Source organism: Chiloscyllium plagiosum, chromosome 13, assembly GCF_004010195.1.
Source record: "Chiloscyllium plagiosum isolate BGI_BamShark_2017 chromosome 13, ASM401019v2, whole genome shotgun sequence".
In the NCBI taxonomy this organism is placed as follows: domain Eukaryota; kingdom Metazoa; phylum Chordata; class Chondrichthyes; order Orectolobiformes; family Hemiscylliidae; genus Chiloscyllium; species Chiloscyllium plagiosum.
Window position 1 is genome coordinate 25,999,574 of NC_057722.1, and position 20,867 is coordinate 26,020,440.

At 40.9% G+C, this 20,867-nt stretch overlaps 1 long non-coding RNA gene across 1 annotated transcript in view; it reads left to right on the forward strand.

Moving 5' to 3' along the window:
* The window catches only part of LOC122555870, a 36,478-nt gene extending 16,234 nt beyond the window's left edge, over window positions 1-20,244 (forward strand). The window contains exons 3-4 of the long non-coding RNA XR_006313380.1: window positions 19,518-19,646; window positions 19,766-20,244. This is a non-coding gene — a long non-coding RNA (uncharacterized LOC122555870). The remainder of the gene's footprint in view (window positions 1-19,517; window positions 19,647-19,765) is intronic.
* The last annotated feature ends 623 nt before the right edge of the window (window positions 20,245-20,867 follow it).

Sequence of the window (20,867 nt, forward strand, 5' to 3'; positions counted from 1 at the left end):
ACTATTACTCTGATTTATCACAACTGTGACTATTCAGCTACAAGCCAATTAGGTTTGGTATAAAGAATATACTATCTAGAGAAGTCATAGATTTGGCAATTTCAGGATTTCCTCATTAATCTGTGAGAAAGCAAGTTCCTACTGTAGCTGTTAGTAATGACAATGAACATTGATAGTTTTGTTACATTACCACTGCAACCTCCAGCCCAATAGCACCCAATTGTTAGTCAGTCAGAGAAATAAAAAGTTAACTCCACAGATGGATGCCGCATTGCTGTTGTGAACAACCTTGCTATTCATTTCTCTTCAACCACTTGGGAAAATTTTACCTGGCAACTCTGCCTTGGTGCATTCCATATGACATCCTGCCACAAACTGACTGGCCCCCACCTTGCCATTGGACCATCATTTATTGTGAATGTGGTAAATTTGCAAACTAACTTTATATTAACCTTAAAATTAGCTTAATGAAATTTAACAATAAAATAAATAGCCGACTCATTAATTTATGAGAAATGGTAGATTAGTCAGAAAATAATTAATGTATGCAACAGAGTCGAACTGAAAATGTCTCTAAAATGCAACAAAATCTGAGGGGCTTATATCCTTTTAAGATGTCTATTTGGACAGACCAGATTCCAAAATCTTTGGCTTGTGCATTTCATACATCTGGGAGTTCAACCCTGCATGAAATTGCAAATTTCAGCAAAGGACTTGATTTCAGTGCAATATTTCAAGCATGCCCCAGGCACCTTCCTCAGGAATACACTACTAATTATGTGCCTTCAGCGTTCAGTGATTTCCCTCAAAGGTGTATATATAGAGAGAGGGAGAGAGAGGGAGGGAGAGATATATCCAATTAAGTTACAAATACCGTTGATCTTCCATAATATAGATTAGTAATCAAAACTTCTTGAGGGGATGGCTTAAAGGGATGTACCTTAGCTGTTTTGAATCTGTTGGTCAATTGTTGCTTGCTTCCTGATGTTCTAATGGCACAATGGTAGTATTCCTATCCTGGAGTTATGAGACCCAGGTACAAGTCCTACTTACAGGTTGATTAGAGAATATCTTGCTCCAGTGACAGAAACAGCACATGAATGTTACTGAAAAATCTTTTCTTGCTTCTTGGGGCTCTTGTGACGCAGTACTCATGGCCCTGCTGATGGACTAATCATCCCAGGTTTAAGTCCTACCTGCTCTACAGGTATGTAATAACATCTCTGAACAGGCTGATTAGAAAATATCTTTCTTGCTTGCCTCCTGAGAGGCTCTTGCAGTGCAGTGGTAGCATCCCTAGCTCTGAACTAGGAGGTCCCAGTTCAAGTTCCACATGTTCTAGGAGTGCGTAATAAATTCACTGAAGAAGCTGATTAGAAAAGTATGAGCTCTCTGGGTTGGAATTATGTAGCAATCTTGTTCTATTTAGCTCAATTTAAAGAGAGGCTGCTCTCTGTGTCAGGTACCTCTTTTGTATGACGGCAGGTTTTGGACAACTGTGACCACTCAAGGACATTTCCAAATGACTTTCAACAGTCAAAAGCTCTGTCTCTTGAAACTGCTGCAAAGTCTTCTGTGTAGTGGTTCATTAGGTTGTATATGGACAGAGCTCTCTGATCTTATGCTGTGACATCAATAGTCATGTGTAAACATCTTCTGCTGAAGTGATGTATGCCAGAGTATGGAAGACCTAACCCTATTCTATGCAGTAAATAGGAAACGTGGTAATATTTCATTACTCAATTACGCTGGAATTCAATCTCGATAAATGTGGGGTGATGCACCTGAGCAGGTCAAAGAAGGCAAGGGAATACATGATGAATTGTAGAATCCTGGGAAGCACCAAGGATTAGAAGAAACTTGGGCATGCATGTCCCGTAATCCCTTAAGGTAGTGGGATAAGTGGAAAAAGTGGTTGAGAGGCATTTGGTCAGGGATACTTGTCTCTATTAACTGTGGCATAGAGTTTAAGAGCAAACAAGTTATGCTTGAACTGTACAAACACTGAATAGGCCACATCTGGAATATTGAGTGCAGTTCTGGAATTCACATTATGTGAAGGATGTGACTGGATTGGAAAAAGTGCAGAGGTTATTGCCTGGACTGTAGGATTTTAGATACAAAGATTTTGGACCGTACAAGGTTGTTTTCCTTGAAGCAGAGAAAACTGAGGGGGCATGGATTGAAATGTATAAAGTTATGAAGGGCATAGATAGGGTAGACAGAAAGAAACATTTCCCCCAGATGGAAGGATCAATGACCAGGGCATAGATTTAAGGTAAGGTGCAGAAGGTTTAGAGGAAATAGGAGGAGAACCTTTATCTCCCTATTGGTGGTGGAAAGCTGGAGCTTACTGCTTGTAAGACAGAAAGCTCATAATATTTAAGAAGTATTTAGATGTCTGCTCGTGATGCCAAAGCATACAAGGCTATGGGCCAAGTGCTGGAAAATGGGATTAGAAAATTTAGATAATGTCTTTGACTGGCATAGACTCAAAAGATTGAAGAGCCATTTTCTATGCTATAGACCTCTATGACTCTAAGTATATTGATAGATCCAAAGTATAACTTCCATGTCTGTACTTTGCTTTATTAAGAAGTATAATGATCAGAAAGAACACAGCCTAGAAATTCACTTGGCCAGTTAGTCTATGGAGGAGGGTTGATTTGAGTAGCGTTTTTGCAGAATCCCGGATGCATCCCTATGGGAATTTCCTGTGGAATTGAAAATTCTATTGGACAATCTCACACATCTGGAACTCTTTCAAAAGCTCTTTAAAGTCAGAGAATTCAGAGGATTCTGATGCATTTCAACTTGAGTTATCCAGGTCAAGTTATTGTATTCCAACCTATTCTAATTCCTGGTTAAATGTCAGATTGAACTGGAGCCTCACTGCTGACTGACAACAGACCCTGTAATTTCATCAAAGCTGCATGCAGAAGCTTATGGAAGTGAGAGTCATGAATCTGCATATCGATCAACATATGTAGTTTCCCAGTGGCCTCACAGCCTGGAGGAAACATGTCAACCTGTTCTACTAATCCCAGGAAGTGACTTTGCTCTACCACTCTGTACCAATCTAGCCATGTAGTTTACTTCATTTAAAGAAGATAATGGCAACATCTCTTACAAAGTAGTGAGCTAGCATTCCTATGTAACAACAGTAACTGAATAAGTTAAACACCATTCTGTTAAAACTGATTTGTGCCTGCTTTTATGCACAGTTGTTTTGGCACTTGTGATAGATTTCTTGCACCCAGCACAAATATGAAATTACAAATTGATGAGATTAGTTAACTTCCTTATCAAATGTTGACTATAATGTTGGAATTTGCAGGAAAATTGGCTGTTTTCCCCCTCACCCTCAGCTTTTAAATGTGCTTCAATGAAAGAACCACAACAAGTAATTTTTGAAAACATTTAACTGTTCATAGCACCATCCCATGCATCTTTTAGGATGCGCTTTGGGGTTTTGGTAGCATCAGAATGGAGAAATAAACAAAACAGAGAATTGAAAATATAAAGGTTTTAGGTATAGTTGGAATATTTCTTATTTAATTTGGATTTGCAGTGTTTTGTTTCTTCAAATGTCATCACTTCAGTCAATTGGCAAGTAAAGTGGACACTAGAAGTCCTAATAAAGCTTATGTTGCATAGTGTCAGAATTACAGGATGTCTATTTTAACACTTGTAAACAGAGATAATAAACACTATAGACTGTGTATTAATAGGAGTGGGTCATTCACTTAGGTTTGGCTGTTAAATCAGCACTAAAGAATTTGGGAAAGGGCTGATGAGTGGTGTAGAGGAAATGAATGGCTGAGAAGTAAGTGTTCCAATAGAATGAAGCAATCAAAATTCTGATTAGGTCAAACAGGTTGGTGTGCATTTTAGTTTTGTTTTAACTGCTCTAACATATTTATGAACCTTTCAAAAGCATTTACTTGAAATTGAAGCCACAATATGAGTACAATAGATGTAAAATGGAAACTGATTATTTTTGATACATAATTAGCATAATTACATTGGAAATGCTTCTCTCTTGGCACATAGCTATTATAATTAATTTTCTTACATGGAGCCTTAGTCAGCCTTGGCTCAGTGGCAGCATTTTCATGCTGACTCAGAAGGTCCTGGATTCAAGCCCTACTCCAGAAACTTGAGAAAATAATCCAGGCTGACATTTCACTGCACGACTTGCTTGATTCTATTTTAACTGTTCAATCTGATTGTGCCTTGCTCCCATGTTGCTGCATTATCCTGCATGCTAATCATTAAATTGCAGCTTGGCAATCCCCGGCTCCCTTTCCTCAATCCTTATTATACACTCAATGGAGTTTCAGCCCCAACAGTAGTCCATCTCAGCCTAAAACTGCCAGAGTCTCTGACCAAATTTTACTGCAAGCTTCAGGATCCCAGAATGGAACCATAAATCAAATCCCAAGCCCACACTTGTGGAATCAACTCAGTGCTTTTAACACATTTTCTAATTGGTCCTCTGTGACTGATCATCCAATTAAAGACAATGAGCAGCTCCAAAAGCTACCGGCCCAATCATTGAGATAACAGTTGTGAAGCCTCAGCAGGGCCACCAGTAGAGATGGGCATTAATGAAACAGGCAGGAGATCTCAGAGGTACCTTAGCATGAAGGTTCCCTTGCACAGGCAGTAGCCCTGCAGGATGAAGGAGAAACTCTTGGGTCTGCTAGTGTTGCCTTTTATGTGCAAGGTTCCCTTTTTTTGGGCCATGGAGTCAATATTTCTGACCTCCTGCAGGGAGGCCTGTTGCAAGAAACAAGTGGCCTTCTCACAAGGTGGGGGCTGGGGGGTACAGTGAGGAGTGGGGGACATACTATCAGCAAATGCTGGAGTCCCCAAAAAGCCTTCAGTAATGCAAATTGTGATTATATAAATGTAATTGGACCTTTAATTATAAGTCAGCTGCCACCTCCATGGAGTGGGCAAACAATGTGTCTCACAGTTCAACCTTTGCTTATCAATGGGAAACTGCTCCAGCAGTGGGATACAGAAGAGCTGTGTTATTAGCACAATTTTTGCCACCCAGGTCTGGTAAAATGAAGACCTAAGCATCCAAAAGTGCACTAAAAATTGCCCAAAGTGTTTTGGTGCAGTAGGTGCTAATTTTATGCATTATTAGTTGTTGGGCTGGAGGGTTATTCTATATCTCATGTCCCCAGCCTCTAGTAATATGTTGGAAAGTACACTGAGTGTGAAAAACACTGGCTGATTAAGATTAAGAAGCACTGCACTCAGTGCTTTTTTTTCCTCCTGTGTGGTATCCCTCAGCTTGTAATAAGGATACTCTTTGTAGCTGTACCTTTTTGTGTTCAGCATCAAAAACAAAATAGCTTAAGTACATTGTTATGACACAAAAATGGCACAGCTTTAAGGGCAGCCAGCACCCTTTTAATATTATTTCTCAGCTCTGTGATATATGCAGCATGTCATGCACCGAGTTATGGGAACACCACAAAAATAGTTGAGTGAGCTAACTTTCCGTTATCAGGCAAGGTCAGCTAACTGAGACTCTGAAGCCAGCAATATTCATAGGTTGGAATTCAGCCATCATTCAAAGTAATCTGAGGTCCACACTGAACAACCCTTATAATAAAGTCAGCAAACATCTCATTGAAATCAAGTAAATGATAAAGAATTGAAATTTGACTTAATTCCCATATAAAAGGGTTAAAAGTTGGCATTCAAATGCTACTTTTGGGGAAACAGCAAGGAGGACAGTAGACATAGGACAGTAGCTTTAGAGGCAATGTGCTTTCCTAGGTTACCGTTCATGTGGTGAAGAAGAAAAATTTATGAATTCTCAATGTTTCACCAGGAAAAATGTCAACTGGAGGCGAATCACAAAGCCAGAGTGAGAAAATTTGAGGTTACATTATCGAGCCCCTCAAGCTCCAAATGGATGATTTAGCAGGAATATTAACAGATACTGGAAGCAGATTGCTTGCTTACCTTATTAGCAAATCCCATGTATTTGTAGATACATGGAAGTAAAGTAGTCAAATGCATTTATAAATGGAGCAAAAACAGATTGAGGACCGCAGCCTCTTATAAATATGACTGACTTCATAACCTAGTGATAATATCACTAGAATATTGTGAAAGATACTGTTTACCGAACAGCTAGTTAAAGCTTAATCTTATTTTCCCTTGCTAAGTCAGAGTGGCATGGGTTTTTTTGAAGGATTTATTGCTGTGAGGCCTGGCATGTTCTCTCACTGTATCTTACCAAACTTGCTACTTTAATTAATTATCCAACAACTATGGTATTTCTAAATCCAATTTTAGCTCATCTCACCATGGGCCATTCCCAGAACAACTTCCCACTCATCAGCTATCCACCAAAGGGAACAGCATTCCTTATGTCTGTGCCCAACTTTGAAAGGCATCTGTGCACCAGGATAAGATCTGGCTGTTCACCATTGTGATTCTTCATAATGTATTGGCACAGCAGCCATAAAACCACAGTGTTCACGGCATGTGACAACCATGGCTGACACTCCCCCACATGTTCAATCCCATTCTTTCACTGTTCAACCTCTATATCACATTTTATCTGTCTGTAGCTACATCCTGTCTGAACACCCTCTAAGTCAGCATTACCCTGTACACCCACAACTTGTCATTATCCAGTATTGGAACATTATATACAGGCAAACAATTGGACAAATACAAACATGAGTTTTTATTTACAGAAAGTAAAAAGAAACACAGACAAAACCAATAGAAGCTAAAGTTCACCTTGACAATGCAAACCAGATTTCCACAGTGTGGTGAAAAGCTATTTTGTGTCAACAATATTCTGCTGCACTCAGCCCTTGTCTATTGGAAGCAGGTTTCAATGAGGATTTGTCTGGTCTGTATTGTCTACTTCAGCTGAGCTCTGTTGCAGACCATAACAACAACTGTTCCCGCTCTCCCCAGTTTCTCAGCATCCAGACTCAATGAATGCTCCAAATATGCAGAGCTCAACATACCAGGACAATGAGTACACTCCTATCTGAACTATAATGGAGGGCTCTCCAAAGATGGGTCCAAGCAGCAGAATTGCATCTTAAGCAGAAAAAAAAATAGAGATTGCTGGAAAAGCTCAGCAGGTCTGGCAGCATCTGTGGAGAGAAACCAGAGTCAACATTTCATGTCGAGTGACCCTTCCTCAGAAATTTTGATGAATTGTGATATGCCCTGTCAGTGCCATGGATGTACAATCCCCTGCACCTGGAAAGTCCAGCTAAGTTCCTAGTCCAGGCTGTAGCACTGAACCAGTGTGATCTTCCACAGATGGCAACAGTCCTGATGTATATGTGAGTGCATGACTGAGAGATCCCTCACAGAACACATGTCACTCTCTGGAAGGAGCCAGCAGCATAGGAGGGCTGAGTTGCAGTCTCCTTCACAGCCACCAAGACAGGATGGTGTCCCACTCTTGCAGCCCTCAGGTTCTGCAGCAGCATCCAGCATGATTACATCACACTGTCCCAGGTCAGACGGATCCAGTGTTGGAACTGCGCCACAGGAGCTGGAGCCAATAGACTCTGGGCCTCTGCATTCTGAGGGGTCCTGCAGCAGTGACTTCTCCCTGAGCTGTGTGCTCCATGTTCCCCGCTCTTGCCTGCTGCTGCCCCTGGGCTTGATATTGGCCCTGGTCCTCCTGTATCTTCACCTTTTTTGGTAGACAGCCTCAGTGACCAATATGGCATCAGCAGCAGGTCTCAGGATTCTTTGTTGAAAGGACCTAAAATGGGAACAGGGGGACAAAAGGCTCTCTTAGATCTCAAAATAGTCATTGGTGCTATACTCTGCAGATAAGGGCTAAGCACACTTCAGCACATGGTGAGACTGGCTATAACCTGATAACAAGGGACATAGCTCCATTATCCATCCATATTCAAGCTCAGCCTGTGCACCCATTTGGTGAAGGTGCTATGCTCACGACTCAATGTCATCACAAAGGGAGTGTCTGCAGCACTCAAATACCCTTCCCACCAGACCAACATCAAACACTCAAATTTTTGCTGTGTTCATTACAGACTGCTGTAACATGATAGGTGAGGAGGTCAGTTTGATGTCTCACGGAGATTGATTGAATGTTGAAAGAATCAGTCATCACTTTGTAACATCATTGCTGCTACTTCCCACATTATTGAGATGGCCAAGTAATTTGCATCCACCAATGGTATGTTGAAAATTGCGTTTGACCAACATCTGACTCCTAAACACCCTCACTCTGCATGCTTGACAAATGGGCAATGAAATGATTAAATGTGGTTGTGCTTTGCAAATGGCTGCTTTGTGTGTTTGTTTTCACTGTGTAATAACATCCAGCAGATGTAAATTCCCGCTTTTACCCATCAGGTTGATAAATTCCACCCACCCTAGGTGTTTTCCAGCTATTTTCTTGAAGCACTTCACAGTTAAACAGTGGCCAATTCATCAACGATAATTTCACCAGTTTCCTCATCCCAGCTCCAACCCATCAACTCGGCACAGCCCTCTTGAACTGTCCCACCTGTCCATCTTCCTTCCCACCTCTCCGCTCCACCGTCCCCTCCGACCTATCACCATCACTCCCCACCTGCATCTACCTATCACCTTCCCAGTTACCTTTGCCCCAGCCCCACCCCCACCCTCCTATTTATCTCTCACCAACCCCCCCCAAACATTCCTGATGATGGGTTCATGCCCGAAAGGTAGGTTCTCCTGTTCCTTGGATGCTCCCTGACCTGCTGCGCTTTTCGAATGCCACACTTTTTGATTCTGATCCGCAGTCCTCACTTTCTCCAAATTGTGGCAGACAACACAGTGAACACCGTCAGCACTAGGCCCTGCCTTGTGGTGTTGCCAGTGACTCCCCAAAGAAGCCTCCATGTACCCCAACAACACCTCTCACCTCGATATGGAAACCAACCATATAAAACTTCACCTACAACTGTCATCCTTGCCCCTGAATTCTGGTGTTACATCTTAATGAAACCCACGCTGGTCCTTTTTGCTCTTCCTCTGTGGTAGTGATCACTAACACTAACCTCCCCTTCCCACTGCCCCCTGTAACCTAGCATGCCTTCTGAAACTTTTTCTATATATCTCCTAATCATCTTAAATTTCATTCCCATCACCGTTCTTTTCCTTAGTTTTACATATGTCCCTGCATTCCCCTCTAGCCTCAAGTCTCCAACCTTTCACGCAGTGGTCACCTCCGCTGCCCCAACAGCATCCCCTACCTCTGAACCCTCCTGACTGAATGACAGACTCACAGCATTGTTTTTCCCTCTGACCGACTTAATCAAACAGCTCCTACATATGACTGACTAGACCACTGACCACAATGTTTGTAACTCTCTGATTGATAATACACAATTCCCCTGAATGCTGGTGCTCGCCCTACAAGATTGATTGCTGAACATTCCCTAAACTGGGATAGTTCCCCAGAACTTGTATGCCCCAAGTAAATGAACAGCTGGGCAAAGTCCCTGGAATGTGTTGCGAACTTTGCATGTAACTGATAATACCAAGTAACCCTGACCGACTGCAAAGTCCATCCCATCACTCCCATCTTGGCTGGACTGAGGACTAGCCCCCATCTTGTTTCTGACATTTGGTTGAATGCTCAAGCATTATGTTTGTTATGCAGGTAGCTGGCACAGGTTGTAGGTGTTGACTTGATATGTTGTTCACCAACAAATACTTCCCTGGATGGACTCCTGCTGACATGCATGACATGCAGCCTGTCTGTGTGTCTGCACAAAAGAGCAAGTAGTACCGAGAGCCTTTGGTTCCAGCTGAAGTGCCCATATGCTAAAAAACATGAATGCTGCGAGCAAGCAAGGAGCTGCTAAGTCAGCGAGCACTAACAGAGCAAGCAAGCAGTCCTGAATTGCAACCTGGTCCTATCTGTGAGTGGAAAGCCTGTTCATGAACACAATGAGCTGCAGCTTTTCTAAGATAGTTGCTAATGCATTTTCTATTTCATGTCTGTTCTTCATGAGAGGTCTGCAATTATATCAGAGAGAAGCCATGATGGATTGGTAGATGCTGATACTGATGTTTGTGGACATACAGTAGCGCATACAGTCAGTGCCTATGGGTCATATCCTGAGATGTTGTTTGGTCATATGGATCATTGCATGGAACAAACAACAAGTTCAGTCCACCAGGTCAGCTAGTTTCCATATCAAGGTGTCCTGATGTCAAGCTCATTTGAAAGCTTGCATTCAAGCAGGACTTATACTTAATGGTAAGGTCTTGGGGAGTGTTACAGAATAAAGAGACTTGAAGTGCAGGTTCATAGTTCCTTGAATGTAGAGTAGCAGATAGATAGGATAGCGAAGAAGGCATTTGGTATGCTTTCCTTTATTGGTCAGAGTATTGAGTACAGGAGTTGGGAGGTCATGTTGCGGCTGTACAGGACATCGGTTAGGCATTTTTGGAATATTGCGTGCAATTCTGGTCTCCGTCCTATCAGAAGGATGTTGTGAAATAGGAAAGGGTTCAGAAAAGATTTATAAGGATGTTGCCAGGGTTGGAGGATTTGAGCTATAGGGAGATACTGAATAGGCTGGGGCTATTTTCCCTGGAGTGTTGGAGGCTGAGGGGTGACCTTATAGAGGTTTACAAAATCATGAGGGAAATGGATAGGATAAATAGACAAGGTCTTTTCTCTGGGGTCGGGGAGTCCAGAACTAGAGGGTACAGCTTTAGGGTGAGAGAGAAAAGATATAAAAGGGACCTAAGGGGCAACCTTTTCACAGAGAGCGTGGTGCTTGCATGGAATGAGCTGCCAGAGAAAGTGGTGGAGGCTGGTACAATTACAACATTTAAAAGGCATCTGGATGGGTATATGAATAGGAAGGATTTAGAGGGATATGGGCCAAGTGCTGGCAAATGGGACTAGATTTATTTAAGATATCTGGTCAGCACAGACAGGTTGACCAAAGGGTCTGTTTCCATGCTATACATCTTTGTGATTCTATGACTCTATGGTGAGAGAGAATGTTGATTATTAATGAGGTGAGTTATCAATGAGAAGTTTCAAATTCAGTAACCTCTATTAATTGGCAACTTTCTCTGTCTTGGAATAAACTTGCCACACAGTTTGACCAAAAAGCAGAATTGGTCAATCAAGATACTTTTGACATTTAGATGAGCTTTGCCAGACTTCTCAACTGATTCTGCTAGACATCTTGTCATAGCCCACATTGCTCAGACTGCTTTAAGATTCTGTGTTTACTTTCCATTCCATTACTACTTCAGAACATTTATAAAACTATGTTTTTCCTGTAGTGTCCCATTCTGTCCAATTGAGCCAATTCTGAATAGGGTGACTAAGGACTCTAAGCGCAGCATAAACAATTTTCCATTTACTTTTTCATCTCAATGAAATGCATATCTGTCGGTTTGAATTTAATTAACTGTGTAAAAGTACTAGCCATTTGCATTTAATGACTACTTCTTACAAAAAAAAAATTACAATATGTTACAATTAGAAGGAAATGCACCAAGCAGTGAAGGAAGATCTTGGAGGCAGATATTGGGGAACAAAGGTGTGTCTGTAAAGAAGCTTTTTAGATCTTTGAAGCAGAAAATAAAGCAGCAAGGTGAAGTGTTAAGGAGGAAATTCAAGTTAGCAAGTGCAGTAAGATCAGGTCTGCACTTGGATAATTGAACATTAATAGGTTTTATTGTGGATTTTTTATTTATTTTGCTCTATGGCCTACTTCTCAAGCTTGTCCCCAGTCTGTGGCCTTTCCTATGCTTCCCTTGACTGGCCAATTAGCCCCAGTTCTCTGCTACGCTGTAGGCCTTTCCTGTGCACTTACTGTGACCTGAATAAATCTGCAGCTTCTCTTGCTTAGTTTGATGTGGGGTTTTCCCCTGAGAATTATTTACTTGCTTCCTGGTTAATGTCTTCACACCTTCATGGTGAGGAATTTCTCCAGCGAGTTTGTTTACTTATGTTTCTTTTTTCTGACGTTTTATTCTTTCACAGGATGTGGGCATTGCTAGATAGGTCAGAGTTTCCTATCAAAACTTAGTTAACCTTCAAAAGGTGGTGTTGAGCTGCCTTTTTGAACCGCTTGAACTCTTTGATGTAGGAACATTCACAGTGCTGTTAGGGAGGGAGTTTGACTAGAGACTGTGAAGGAATGGCAACATATTTCAAAGTCATGATTGTAAGTGGTTTGGAGGGATACTTGCAGATGGCGGAGTTCCCATGTATTTGCTGTCCTTATCCTTGTTAGATGCTAGTGGATGTTAGTTTTGAGGGGCTGTCTTCAGAGTCTTAGTTAAGTTCTGAAATGTACTGTATAGCTAGTATACACTGCTGCAACTAAGCATTGGTGTGGAAGGATTCAACGTTTGTGGATGTGATGCCAATCAAGCGGGCTCCTTTGTCATGTATGGTGTTAAGCTTCTTGAATGTTGTTGACTCATCCAGCAAGTGAGGAGTATACCATTACACTCCTGACTTGTGCCTTGTTGATAGTGGACAGACTTTGGTGAATCGAGAGATGATTTATTGTGGGATTCTTTATCCAGTGACCTGATGTTGCAGCCACAGTATTTATATGACTGGTCCAGTTAAATTTCTGGTCATTGGTAGCCTAAGGATGTGGATAATGTGGGATTCAGCAATGGGGTAATGTCATCAAATGTCAAGGAGCAATGGTTAGGTTCACTCTTGTTGGAGATGATCATTGCCTGCCACTTTTACAGCACAAACTATACTTACCACTCATCAAACCAAACCCAGATATGTCCAAGTTTGTTGTGTTTAGACATGAACTTCATCAGCATCTGAGGAATCATGAAGGTGCTGGTTGTGCAATCATCAGCAAATGTCCCCAGTTCTTACCTTATGATGAAGGGAAGATTATTGATAAGCTCCTGAATATGGTTGTGTTGGGACTGGCTGCTCAGAAGTTAAACACACTCCCAATCACTTTGTCAGTGCCATCCCCAGCATTGCTTTCCAGTTTTGTAAGCCACTGCCACACACAGACCTTGGGGGTTTGTGCAGCAGAAAAAAATAATTCCAGGGAAAATTGGTCACAAAATGCTGCCATCAGAGTGTGAGATGTGTTCTGCGCTCAGGTAAATGAACTTCAACAGATTTTACTAAACAAAACACAGAGTATTAGAAAGAGTAAGAGAGAGTCTATCTGAGACAAAAACACACTTGGGCCACAGTTCTGTCATGTTCTAAAATCAACTTGAATCCTGTGTGGTTTAAATGCAAATAGCAGAGTATTTGAGTTGATGAAATTATGCTTTCAGATTTCAGCAGTGAGAGAAATATGGACAGTAATAGATCTAAAACAAATGTGCTACCATTGTTTGAATGTTTGGTCGAAGGCTCAGTTAAGAGAATGCTGAGCTCATCACTAGATTCAGGCTAAGTGGGCAGCTGCAGTGACTGATCGAGTTGGAACTGGAAGTGCATGGATGCTGCCAAAATGATGGCCACAGTTTTGTTAAAGTTGAGATGAAGGAAACTTTGACTCATTCAAGTTTTAATGTCGGTCCTGCAATTGGATAGTTTAGCAATAGATTTGGATTTAAGCTGAGGAGTAGCTTTTAAATAATATTAAGCAGTAACATATTAATGGCATATATTCTCATGTATAATAAATCATGTACATATATCTTGTCTGATAAATATTCATTTTAATCTTACTCAGTAAAACCCACTACGGTATCATATTCTCTTGGATAGGGAGGAATCACAGTTATGGCATTTCCCACTTATCTCTAGCAGATGATGAATGAAGCACTTAAAAAAAATAAGTCTGGCCTTTGAAATTAAGGTGTGGTTAATTACAGATGACACACTGTTCAGAGGTTAAGATTTTCTGTAGCTTGCAGTGCTTGAACAATTAGTGTATTCATTTCTTTTAATACAAGACTTTTTCAATTAAGAAAAGGCCAACACACTATGAAAATCCTCCGCTTGCAACTTATATTAATAAAGAGCCTTTAACATATTAAATGTTTTAAGCCACTTCATTGAATTGTAAGAAGGCAAAATGTAAGACCAAGCCACCTAAGTTAATGTTCAGGTAAGTGACCAAAAACTTGATTTTAAAGGATTTAATTTGATTTTAAGTTTAAAGGAGAATTTACAGAGAGGAAAGAGACATAGCAAGATGGAACAATTTAAGGAGTGAATTCCGGAGCCTATGGCATATGCAGCTTAAGATACCATAGAATTGTTGTAGTATAGAACGATTCCATTGGGGTCATCATGTCTGCAGTGTCTCCTTGAATGAATAATTCACCTGGTGTCATTCATGACCTTCTCCCTGTAACCCTATCATTTTCCCTTTTCAGATAATAAGCCAAAATCTTCTTGAATGCCTCATTTAAACCAGCCACCACCATCCACTGTCAAGCAGCACGTTGCAATTCTTGCTAGGTGAAAACATTCTGCTTGTGTCTCCATTGCTTCTTTTGTAAATTATCTGAAACCTGTTCTATCTTGTTCTTGATCGATCCACCAATGGGAACAGTTTATATGCACCTACTCTGTCAGATGTCTCATGCTGTAAATACTTCTAACAAATCCCGTCTCAACCTTCTTAAAGTAAAGCAATCCCATCTGGCACACAAAGCCTTCCCACTATCTGCAAGGCACAAATTAGGAATCTGATGGAAAATTTACTATGAGTCTTAGAGTCATAGATGGATAAATGCAGCTCCAAAACAACCAAAAACTCCATACCATCCAGGAGAAACCTAGTTATATGCGCAAGCCATTCCATTCCAGAAAAGTCAGCATATTCAAAAGCCAAAAGACCTGCAGCACCAAACAAATATTCAGGATAATTATGCATGAGTTGTCTATTGATCAAACAATTAACTTCCATGCTTCATGATTTGATCCATTTTTTCTTCCTTTTTCATTTCCTTTTCACTCAGTTCATTTTCTACAACCTTTACAGTTGAATGCAGCTGCACACAGGAACGAAAATGTTACTTTTATCTGTATCAATAATAGTTTAATTGGCACCCATCCATAACCTTTTACAGTTACTCCCTTCATCACCAATGCACATTGGAGTATTGTGCATCATCTGCACTTTATAAACCTGTGACCGCTACCATATAGATGGACAAGGACAGTAGTTATATAGGAACACCTCCAACTGTATATTCCACTCCAAACCACACACTATCCTACCTTGGAACTGTACCTTCATTCCTTTACTGTTATTGCATCGCCTCCTGTAATAGCACTGTGGGTGTACCTACCTGGACTGCAGCAGTTCAACAAGGTGACTTTTCACCAAAACTCAAGGGCATTTAGGGATGGACAAATAAATGCTGGCATAGCCAATGGTGCCCAAATCCAGTGAACATATTTACAATAAAAACTTATGCAATATATCTATATAACTGAATTAAATACGGAAAGTTCTGGAGACATGCAGCAAGTCCGTCAGCATGTCCAAGCAAGAAACAGAGTTAATGTTCCTTCAGTTTGGAAAACATCCATTCACTACTTATTTGAGTTCTGAAGACCCAAAACATTAACTCTTATTTCTCTCCATGGATGCTGCCAGTCCTGCTGAGATTTTCCAGTAATTTCTGTTTTGTTTCCTTAGCCACTGTTCTCTGTTTTCTGTCATTCAGCCAATTTTGTATTCATGGTGCTTCTGATCCCTTTTATTCCATGACTAATAGTTTTGCTCACAGTTTGTTTCTGCAGCACCATATTAATGGTTTGACCAGAAGAGTGTGAAATCCCTTACACTATTCAAAACGCAGCAGCTTGTTTCTAGATTTAGGTGACTTCTGTGCCAGTGCTATTGTGCTCAGGACCCTTACTGGGGAGGAAGGAACTTTCCAGTACAGCCATTCCCCTTCTGAATAGCAACTGCTTAGAAAAAAGTGAGGATAGGAGGTGAGACTGGAGAATTAGTAATTTAAAGAAGAGGCAGAAGAACTACACAGGTATTTTATATCAGTCTTCACTATGGAAGATAGAAGTAAGAAGTAAGCGGCAATAAATTAAAAAATGGAGGAGAGAGAGGAACTCAGAAAAATCACAATCACCAGAGAAGTGGTGATGTGCAGGTGCCAGTGTTGGACTGGGGTGGACAAAGTCAGAAGTCACACGACACCAGGTTATAGTCCAACAGGTTTATTTGAAATCACAAGCTTTCAGAGCGCTGCCCCTTTATCAGGTGAAGTGTCAGGTCACTTCAACTGACGAAGAAGCAGCACTCTGAAAGCATGTGTTTTCAAATAAACCTGTTGGACTTTAACCTGGTGTTATGTGACTTCTGACTTTGACCAGAGAAATGGTGCTGAGTAATTTAATTGTATGGCTGACAAGTGCTTAGGTCCTGATGGACTTCATCCTCAGATGTTGAAAGGAGTGACTAGTGAGTTGGTTGATGCATTAATTTTAATTTTCCAAAACTCACTTGATTCAGGATTCATTAGATTGGCAGGTAGCCAATGTAACTCTTTCATTCAAAATGGAGAGAGGCAGAAAGCAAGGACCACAGGCCAGTTAGCTTAACATCTGTCATAGAGATAATGTTAGAAGCTATTATTGAATAAGTTACTGCAGGATATTTGGTTAAATACAAGGTAATTGGGCACAGTCGGCATGGTCTTGTGAAAGGGATATCTCTTATGACTAATCTATCAGAGATTTACATGGTGATAACAGGGGACTCCGGATAAAGGATGGATGGATTGTAATTAGGTTTCCAGAAGGCATTTAATGAAGTGCCAGAGCAAGTTCATTGCAAATAATAAAAACTCATGATCTGGTAGGTAGCATACTGTTCTAGATAGAAGTATGGCTGGCAAACAGGAAGCAGAGAATAAGCATGTAAATGTCTTTGGCAAGATATAATGAATGGAGTTACACAGGTCCCAGTGCTGGGAACTCAACATTCACAATTCATATGACTTAGATTAAAAGACAGAAGGTATGGTTGTCAAATTTGCTGACTGCACAAAGATAGGTGGGAAGGCTCCAAAAAGATATGTATGTTAAATGAGACGACAAGGATGTGGTAAATGGATTATAATGTGGGAAAATGTTAAGTTGCCTACTTTAGGAGGAAGAATTAAAAAGAAGCACATTATCTAAATGGTGAGATATTACAAAGCTCTGAGATGCAGGGAATTTGGTATTCTCATGCATGACTTACATGAAAGCAGAGCCAAACATATGTTGCTGGAAAAGTGCAGCAGGTCAGGCAGCATCCAGGGAACAGGAGAATCGACGCTTCGGGCATAAGCCCTTCTTCCTGAAGAAGGGCTTATGCCCGAAGCGTCGATTCTCCTGTTCCCTGGATGCTGCCTGACCTGCTGCGCTTTTCCAGCAACACATTTTCGGCTCTGATCTCCAGCATCTGCAGACCTCACTTTCTCCTTACATAAAAGCAGGTATGGCAACTAATTTGTCATTTAGCTTGAAGGAACTGAATATAAAAGTAGGGTGGTTATGCTGCAGTTATACAGGGCACTGGTGAGTCCATATCTGGTGTACAATGCACAGTAATGGTCAACTTATTTAAGAAAGGATGTAAATGCATTGGACATAGTTCGGAAATACCTGGAATGGGTAGGTGGGTGTATTAGGAAAGATTGGACAGACTGAGCTTGTATTTGGTAATGTTTAGAAGAGTAAGAGGTAGCTTGATCAACAAACATAAAAGCCTGAACGGTCTTGACAGATTAGATATCAAAGGATGTTTTTTCTTATTGGAGAATCAAGAATTAGGGATCACTATTTTAATAACTAGGGTCACCTATTTAAAACAGAGATGAGGCAAAAGATTTTCTTTCAGATGGTTGTGAATCTTTAGAACTCTTTTTCTGAGAAGATATTGGAAGCAGTATTTCTAAATATTTTTAATACAAATATGAACAGATTCTCATTAAGAAAGGGGTGGAAATGTTTCAGGGGTAGGTTAAAATATGGATTTGAGGTTACAATCAGAACAGCCATGATCATATGTGATGTCGGAGGTTTATGGAGTTGAATGGACTACATCTACTCCTAATTTGTATGTTTGTGGACTCAAATTATATCATTTAACTCCGTCTTTGCCTCTCCACAGTCATCATATAACAGAGAGAAAAGTTGCTGGGGGCAGTAGACCAAGAATAGATCCATAGGGCCAGATTGTCGGGCTTGGTAATGATTCCCTACAAGCCCTCCTCTAGGCTGTGAATGAGCAGCTGAAGGTCTCCATACTTAGCATCAAGAAGAGGAGGCCTCCCAGCCAGACCACTGCAGCCTAGATGGAGAGCACAGAGGAGGTCAACAGCCATGAGGTCATCCAAAGTATTTGGCTACATCACCTTAGTCTGAGCTCTGAAACCTAGAGTCAAGATGAGAGTGAGGCGAGGAACCTGAAGTTACATGCATGAACTGGTTCCTCTCAAGAAAGAAGGTAGGGCCAAATGGATCTCACGGTGAAGGATGAGCAGCTGCTGCACAGTTGGGAATTATACCTCAGGATGTTTCTGATGGAGACACTTTTCCTCTACCCCTCTGCTGTTAACATAAATGTTTCCAAGTACAGCAGCAACAGGTGAGTTTCCTGCCATTGTGCAGTACTATTACACCATGCCAGAGTGCACAAAGTTTCAAGCCAAAGGACACCTGACAAAATAATCTCAGGCAAAGGAATACTGGTTATCGATCATTGGTTTTGCATTGAGTACAGGGCATTGATGAGGCCACTTTTTAGAATACTGTGTTCAATTCTGGTCTCCCTGCTATAGAAAGATGTTGTGAAACTTGAAAGAGATCAGAAAAGATTTGTAATGATTTTATCAAGATTGGAGGGTTTCAGCTCCAGGGAGAGGCTGCATAGACTGAGCTTTGTTCACTGGAGCTTCGGAGACTGAGGAGTCACCTTTTGGAGGTTTATAAAATCATGAAAGGCATGGATAGGGTGAACAGCCAAGGTCTTTTTTTCCCAGGGCGGGGAGTCCAAAATTAAAGGGCACAGGTTTAAGGGAAGAGGGGAAATAATTAAAAGGAACCTTAGGAGCAACTATTTCATGAGGAGGGTGGTGCATGTATGGAAGAGCTGCCAGAGGAAGTGGTGGAGGCTGGTACAATTACAACATTTAAAATGCATTTGGATAGGTATTTGAATAGGAAGGGTTTAGAGCGATATGGGCCAATGCTGACATAGGGGATTAGATCAGTTTAGGATATGTGGTCAGCACAGATGAGTTGGACTGAAGGACTTGTTTCCATGTTGTGTAACTCTATGACTCTGACACAAGTCTCCCACCATCTGGCATGGGGGTGTGTATACCATGTCATTGTTCCCAGAAAAAGTTAAGAAAATGCCACATAAGTCACATGCATGTTCATAAGTGTGATTGTTCCATTTTGAGACTCAAAGATTGTTGAATCATTTTATCATTTCATAACTGTTCTTTTCACTTAATTCTTCAGCTGCATTTTATATTTTCATGATAGTGTGGTTTGGTTTCAGATTGACTGCATGCTGCTTAAAGAGTTTATGCATATGTCGGTTCCACTGATCATCCTCATTTGGTGCCTCTCTACATTGGCACATGCACACATGGCCCTCCTCTTGATGTGTGAGAGATACCAGGAAAAAGTGAGTTCAGCTAAGATGTTCTCAGTGCTTACATAACATGTTTCTAAGAAATCTTTACGTTATTAGAAAATTTCCCAACTCCTTGGCATCTTAGGCTTCCTTCTCCTTGTCTTAAGCAGTTGGCTGCCATGGCTCACTTTCCTCATCATCAGACATATCCTTGGAGGATACAGTTCTCACCATCACATCCTCCTCTGCAGGGCTTCACTCTACAACATCAGGTTGTGCAATGCACTGGAAACTATGCTGATAGGTCATAACATATTTTAATTTTTGAGAACTTGTGTTCTAAATTGTAGGAATGATGTAGATATTTAAGTGTGATTATTTTTCTATTATATGTTAAGTGGAAGACATGACTTTTAGTTTCATTTTGGATTAGCTCTGTGAGTGGTGTTGGATGTCAGGTGATTTGCAAACTGCACATATACCATCTAGACAAGGTGCTTTAAAGTGGAGATAAGGTGACCATGCACTGAGGTTTGATTGTGTGTAATGTTGTTGTGGGGTTAAACATTTGTATCTTTCTTTCTGGTATTTGTAACAAGACCATTTCACACAGGTCTTGGACAGTGGTAAAGTAGTTGCTGTTTTGTCTCTTGTGTGAAATAAACTTTTTCATGTTGTTTTGTTAAAAGTACATTTGCAGCCTTTCGTGTGTATGCTTAGCGACTGACCTCCAAGGTAAAAAGAATAATGAGAATAAAACTTATGGTCTGTGAAGCCAGGTTTCCCTCTGAAATCTGACTTTCCCTGTATTGCTATTAGCTTGGGTACTAACAAGAACATGACAATCAGTGGTACTTGAGCAGAGATGTCGCAGAGTGCCTCCTGATCTGCCCAGACATCTAATCTCATCTTCAGTAGATCACTAAGGCTTGTCAGTGATGGCCATGGTGGATGTCTGTCTATTGTTATCTCATTTCACAGGCTATGTGTGTAGATTCTCACCAAGGTCATTAACCATCACTTGAGATGGCAACCTTGATTTCTCAGAAGCCAGTCATCCAAAGATTCTAGGCCAATGAAATTCCTGGCACCTAAGAATGGCTGTGTATATGTGAATTGTGACTGACTTGTTTTGATAGAATTCTGGAGATCATGCACACACTTGCATTCTCCTTTGTTTATGATCACACATAATCTGCATTTGGATACCCTTTCCTATTGACAAATACCTCTGGCTGTCCAAATGGAGCTTTTATTGCCAAGTGTGTGCAA